This window comes from Pseudochaenichthys georgianus, chromosome 7, assembly GCF_902827115.2.
Source record: "Pseudochaenichthys georgianus chromosome 7, fPseGeo1.2, whole genome shotgun sequence".
In the NCBI taxonomy this organism is placed as follows: Eukaryota; Metazoa; Chordata; class Actinopteri; order Perciformes; family Channichthyidae; genus Pseudochaenichthys; species Pseudochaenichthys georgianus.
In genome coordinates this window covers 29139704-29145373 of record NC_047509.1, presented here as the reverse complement: position 1 = coordinate 29145373, position 5670 = coordinate 29139704, and the positions used below count along the sequence as shown (strand labels likewise).

Genomic DNA, 5670 nt, shown 5'->3' with positions numbered 1-5670 from the left:
ATTTAAGATTGTGCTTTTACTCTTTATTTAATCAGATCTATTTACATTGAAAATGTGATAAAGCCACATTGAAAGTTACATCTTGCATTTTATGAAAAGTAAAGGTTTCGAATCATTGTATGACTTAAGTACACTAGAAAATAAATTAAATATGTGCAACAACTGTATCAGTAATTAAAATGATATAACTTATGTACAGGGTTGGGAGGGCTACTTGCCAAAAACACAACCAGTAACTTAATGTGAGTATCAAGATATAAAAGTAATGTAACGTGATAACTTTATTTTTGTTTTGGATTACCTCAATATCAAATACAATGCAAATAAACACAGGAGAGAAGAAATATTAATATGATTTTTTTACTTAAAATGTATAATATAATACCATAAAGCAGATTCAGGCAGGTGTATAGATTCACAATTAGTATTAGTATTAGCCTACAGAACAGTACCGCTTCCAGAGAAGAGATACAATTTGATCATTTTACATATATATGCTCTTTTTAGGTTTTGAATAAGATTGTAATCCTGAGTTTCCCTATTATTAAAAAAAGTAAAACTAATCCGATTACATCTTTTCCTATGTAACTAAGGATTACACTTTAATTTTTTTCTATACGATCTTGATTCGTGTTAGATGTAATCCATTACTATCTAAGCCAATACAAGTCATAACTTTTGGAAAATTGTCTCAAGTTATAAATTATGCCTTCAATCTCTTTCACGTGGAGAAGACATCCCATTGGCCGAGGCGTTGCAACTTCCCTCAAGCGTCCTACATGAAAGAAAGATCACATGTTAGAAATGTGTGCACAAACTATTCAGTATGACCTGTCTTAGTTTAAAGCCCAAGTGTAAGAGTGAACAGAGGCGGAGTCTGCCTGCTTTCCAATGTGTTTTGTTTGTTGGCTGCTGCTACCCAAACCAACCTCCTCCTCACAAGCATTGACTGTTGAAATGTCATTATGCTCCACATGTGGAACAACAAAGGCTTCTTCAGGTGTGCCTTGTATCATAATGATATTGCTCTGATCAGCAGCAAGACCACTACCATGGTTGACATCTGCAACCTCCTCATTGCTGTTAACAGTCGGACTAGGAGTGTCACTTACCTCGTCATTGTTACTCACCCTGCTTTTCCTTCTAGGCTGTTGTTCTTTGCCATTGGTGAAATAGAAAATGGTGGGCACTGCAGTGTTTTTCAGGCATCTCCTTCCCTAATAAAAATAATAAACAAAAACACATAAAATAACTTTTTGAGGTCTGTAGATATTCAACTTTCTTTTGAATAATGTTGTTTTAAATGTAAGAGTGCATTATAAAAGACAATAGAGGGCCAACATGTTAACTATGCAGTTAATCTATTCAACAATTACGTGTTTCCAAGATTCAGATTCAAAGGATTTATGTCATAGCACATACAGTAGGCTACAGTGTAGGAATGGCAATGCAAATCATCTGTCCCGAGCTCCTCCAATAATGCAACATAGTTATATAAGACATAAAACAATAAAATAAATTCAAAATTAAATTAAGAATAATAAATTAGTGCAGGCAGAAATCTATATACACGTAAATATAATAAGACATATGCAAGAACAGAATGTAAAGATAAATATTGTATAGTAAACTTAAATTAAATCATTTTTTTTTTACAGTGATAGCTGTTAAGATAAATAAGTTATAAGATGACAACAGATGAATGAATGTTGCTATTAAAATAATGTAAAAAAAAGGTAATATAATTCATCTGTTTTTAACATAGAGTAGGTGGGGGAAATGGCAATTCTCTATCTATGATAAAGAGTCTTTGCATAAATTGAAGAGAAATGTGATGGTTTGCAAAAACCATCACATTACTTAACTGGCAAAATCTTAATTTGGCTTTTAATCAAAAGAACATTACTCATCACTGATGTGCAAGCTGTGCCATAACAATTATTTAGCATTGTATGATGTATAACATGTATTTAATTAGTAACAACAATTTACACTCACAAATGGAACCAAGTTATTTAAAAAAAAAAAAAAAGGATCTGTACCCATGAGTCCGTGCTGAAGGGATGACTCTCAAAGTGTTCACTGCACAGGCGAGAAGAAACGTTGGGGGTCCATTTATTCCTCCGGATGTTCAGCACCCACTGGTCCAGCCTGTCTGGATCACCTAAAGGAAACCTTTATTCAAAAATACATTAAAACCGACCCAAAGACAACAGGAGGGTTAATGCCATATTCACTTAATAACGCATGAACAACTTTTACAAATATTTCTATATAGTCTGTGTTGGTAAATGTAATCTAGGTTGCACATTTCCTGCTGAAATACATGCATGGGCCTCCCAAGTTACTGCGTGGCACTTTGGTTTTGATAAAACAGTGTAGTTCCACTATATAAACGTTACATTCATAATCAAACGAGATAATATGCAAGATAAATAGCTATTTGTTGTTATTCTTAATGCTTGTCATTCACACGTTAAGAAAATAAAATAAGTAGCGATACATAGCAGAACAATTGTGGCGATGTTCAGCTTAATAAGCCTTGTTCAACATCATTTCTTTAGCTAACACTATAGCGGGCTGCAGGCGAACCAATTCCGCGTTTCACTGCATTCCTTGATCTCCAGTTATAATGCCGGGCTCCGCCGCTGGCCGAAGCTAACAGAGCCGCAAAGGGCTAGCTACGGCTCCGGTTAGCTTCGGCGGCGGACTCCGGCGGCCACCACTGGGATAATTGGGTCCCCTTTTAACATTTGCTCCCATTTAGCATTATGGGCGTCATAGCCATAGACTATAAAAGTCTTACCGAAGGCTGAATCATAAACTAAACTGTATATATATATATATACACATGTATAAAGGGTTACGTCCTTAGCTGGCTAATAAGCTGCATAACAAGCTAAGCTAACAAGCACACAAACACCTGCTAACGGGGTTAACATGTATAATATTATCATTTTACTCACCGAAAAAAGCTGAAAGTAGACTTCTTGGAAGTTCTGTTAGTACAGTCAAGCGCACAGCACGACATCTTAATTGTCTGGTATATCACCACGAACACGGCTAAAGCTAAAGGGTCAAGTACAGTAACTACGACTAACTAACGTTGTAGCCTCTATGGTTGTAGCCTAGCAGAGTGGACAAGTTGCTGTTAGCTGACAGTGAGGCATGTACGTGTCTATCAACGTGACCACGCCCTAATTAACGCAAAAACTTTAAGACCTAATATAAATAAAAGGGTCGTGTTAGAAAACAATTCACTCACAGATCCATAATCATGAAGGTGGAATCTAACTATATCGATAATAAAAATGTATGGAGCCAGGGATAGAAACATGTTTTTTTCTGCTGTAAAGTTGGGCATTTTACAACCTGATCTCACCAGAATGTGTGACTCCACCACGACTCCTTAACACCACAATGCGTGGTGGAGTCACGAACTTTGTTACATTTGCGTGTCGGCACCACGCAAACAACCCCAATGTCAAGTGAATGAGGCTCCTTTGTCGTGGTGCACACACGCATTTCTACAACGTCCCGCAGTGAGCTTTTATTCTATACAACGTTTAAATCTACTTTATAGCGTTTAGTATCTCACGGGAGGCTTCTTTTATTTTATTTGTATTCATAATTATTTTTATTTTTCGTCAGAATGTAAAAATTACATTAGTTACGAATTTGTGTTCTCAAAAAACAGTGCATTGTGTGTAATGCAACTGTTAATTTTATTAAATTAGTTTGTTTTTAAGGAAGGCCAGAGTTTCAGCTGTGTCAAATAGATTGTTCCCTTTAGTTAACGTTATTTAAAAGATAATGATCATGTCTTGTATTACGAGCGTCCATTCCCATTGGATAACGGAGAATTTTACACCCGGAAGTAAGTAGCCTATTCTCCTTACTGTCGATTGATTTTACAGTGATATCTGCACTACTCATCGACTAAAAAACACCAAATTGTCCTTGTTAATTACACAACATTGATTGGTTTGAATTGTGTGCAATGCTTTTGTATTTTCCCCCTTCGATTCGGAGAAACAAATATTTTTTCGGAGTTTTAGGATGGCCGAAGACACTACACTACCCAGAATCCTCAGCTATCGTTTGGGACTACACCATGTGCTTAGCTTGACAAACCCCGTGATCAGTCCTCAACCTCTGTGATTGGATGCGCGACGTTTACACAGAGCGTCCAAAAGGACTTTGAAATGGAATGAAACCAATCGACGGCACACTATTCAAAACAGGAATCGAACGTGTCCTACCCCCTCCCCCCCTTAGGTCACAGGCTCCTCCAACAGTGCTACGCAATAAAACAGATACACAGAAAAAATTGTGAAATAGTGCAATAAGAGTCTATATACAAGTGATTGGAATATGATATATTAGATAAATAATTTCTAAGTAGCAGCCAGATGAATGTTATTTCTAAGTTCAGGTGTTTAATAGTCTTCTGGCCTGTGGGATGAAGCTGTCTCTGTGTCTGGTGGTTTTAGTCCGAATGCTGTGGTACCGCCTGCCAGACTGCAGCAGACAGAACCGTTTGTGGCTGGGGTGATGGTGGTCTTTTATAATCCTGAGGGCTTTCTTTAAGGTTAACCTGGTATTTTTACTCCACTACATTTATTTTAGTTACTTTACAGATTTGGATTAATGATGTGAAATATAAACAACCCTTAAATCAGACTTTAGTTACACCTGAATGAAATTCAGTGAAGGTGATTGTCAAGTGCCAACAATCAGGCGAGATATTTGATAGTTGGTGCTTGAGAAGACTAAATATTTATCTGCAGATCCGTTTAAAGCATATTCATTACTCGTTATTCTCTAATAGTTCATTAAAGACTGTATATAATTGCTATTTTGCACATCCCTTTCAAGATTTTCTAAGGTTTATTGACATATCATATACACAATAGCGTAGTTATGCAATGAATGACAAACTTGGGTCACAGGTTCATCAACAGTGCATTACAAGACATCTATCAATGTGTGTATACTGTCGTATTCTGCACATTTCTTTAAATAAAGCCTTATTAGTTAGCACATCCTCCTATCAGGCACTAAACTGTTTTACTCTAGATATCATTTGAGTATCTTCTTGATATTTTCTATTCTATATTTATATTATTGACCTTCTACTTTCCCACTATTTTGTATGTACTCTTAATATTTGAATGTTTTCATAAAATATAACACATTCAAAAGTGCGTTACAAAAATGAAAGACATTAAGAAAAAGGCATTTTAAACAGTCATTAAAAAGCAACACAATCTTCCTGCATTGCAATTACTCTAAACGTGTAATAACGTGCTTTAACCAGTATGTGGTTTGGGTTAAAAGCATAGGTTAAAAGGCTGTCAAGTTTACATCCATCCATCCATCCATCCATCTTCTCCCGCTTATCCGTGGTCGGGTCGCGGGGGTAGCAGTTCCAGCAGAGAGCCCCAAACTTTCTTTTCCCTGGCGACATCAACCAGCTCTGACTGGGGGATCCCAAGGCGCTCCCAGGCCAGCGAAGAGATATAATCCCTCCACCTGGTCCTAGGTCTACCCCTTGGTCTCTTCCCAGCTGGACGTGCCTGGAACACCTCCCTAGGGAGGCGCCCAGGTGGCATCCTAACTAGGTGCCCGAACCACCTCAACTGGCATCTTTCGACGCGAAGGAGGAGC

General features: G+C 37.3%; 1 long non-coding RNA gene across 1 annotated transcript; it reads right to left on the bottom strand.

Moving 5' to 3' along the window:
* Window positions 1–648: 648 nt before the first annotated feature.
* LOC139434113 (uncharacterized) lies at window positions 649–2060 on the bottom strand. Its single transcript, XR_011643542.1, has 3 exons — window positions 2043–2060; window positions 1131–1217; window positions 649–775 (listed from the first exon to the last, which is right to left on the bottom strand). It is a non-coding gene; the product is annotated as an uncharacterized lncRNA (long non-coding RNA).
* Window positions 2061–5670: the final 3610 nt, after the last annotated feature.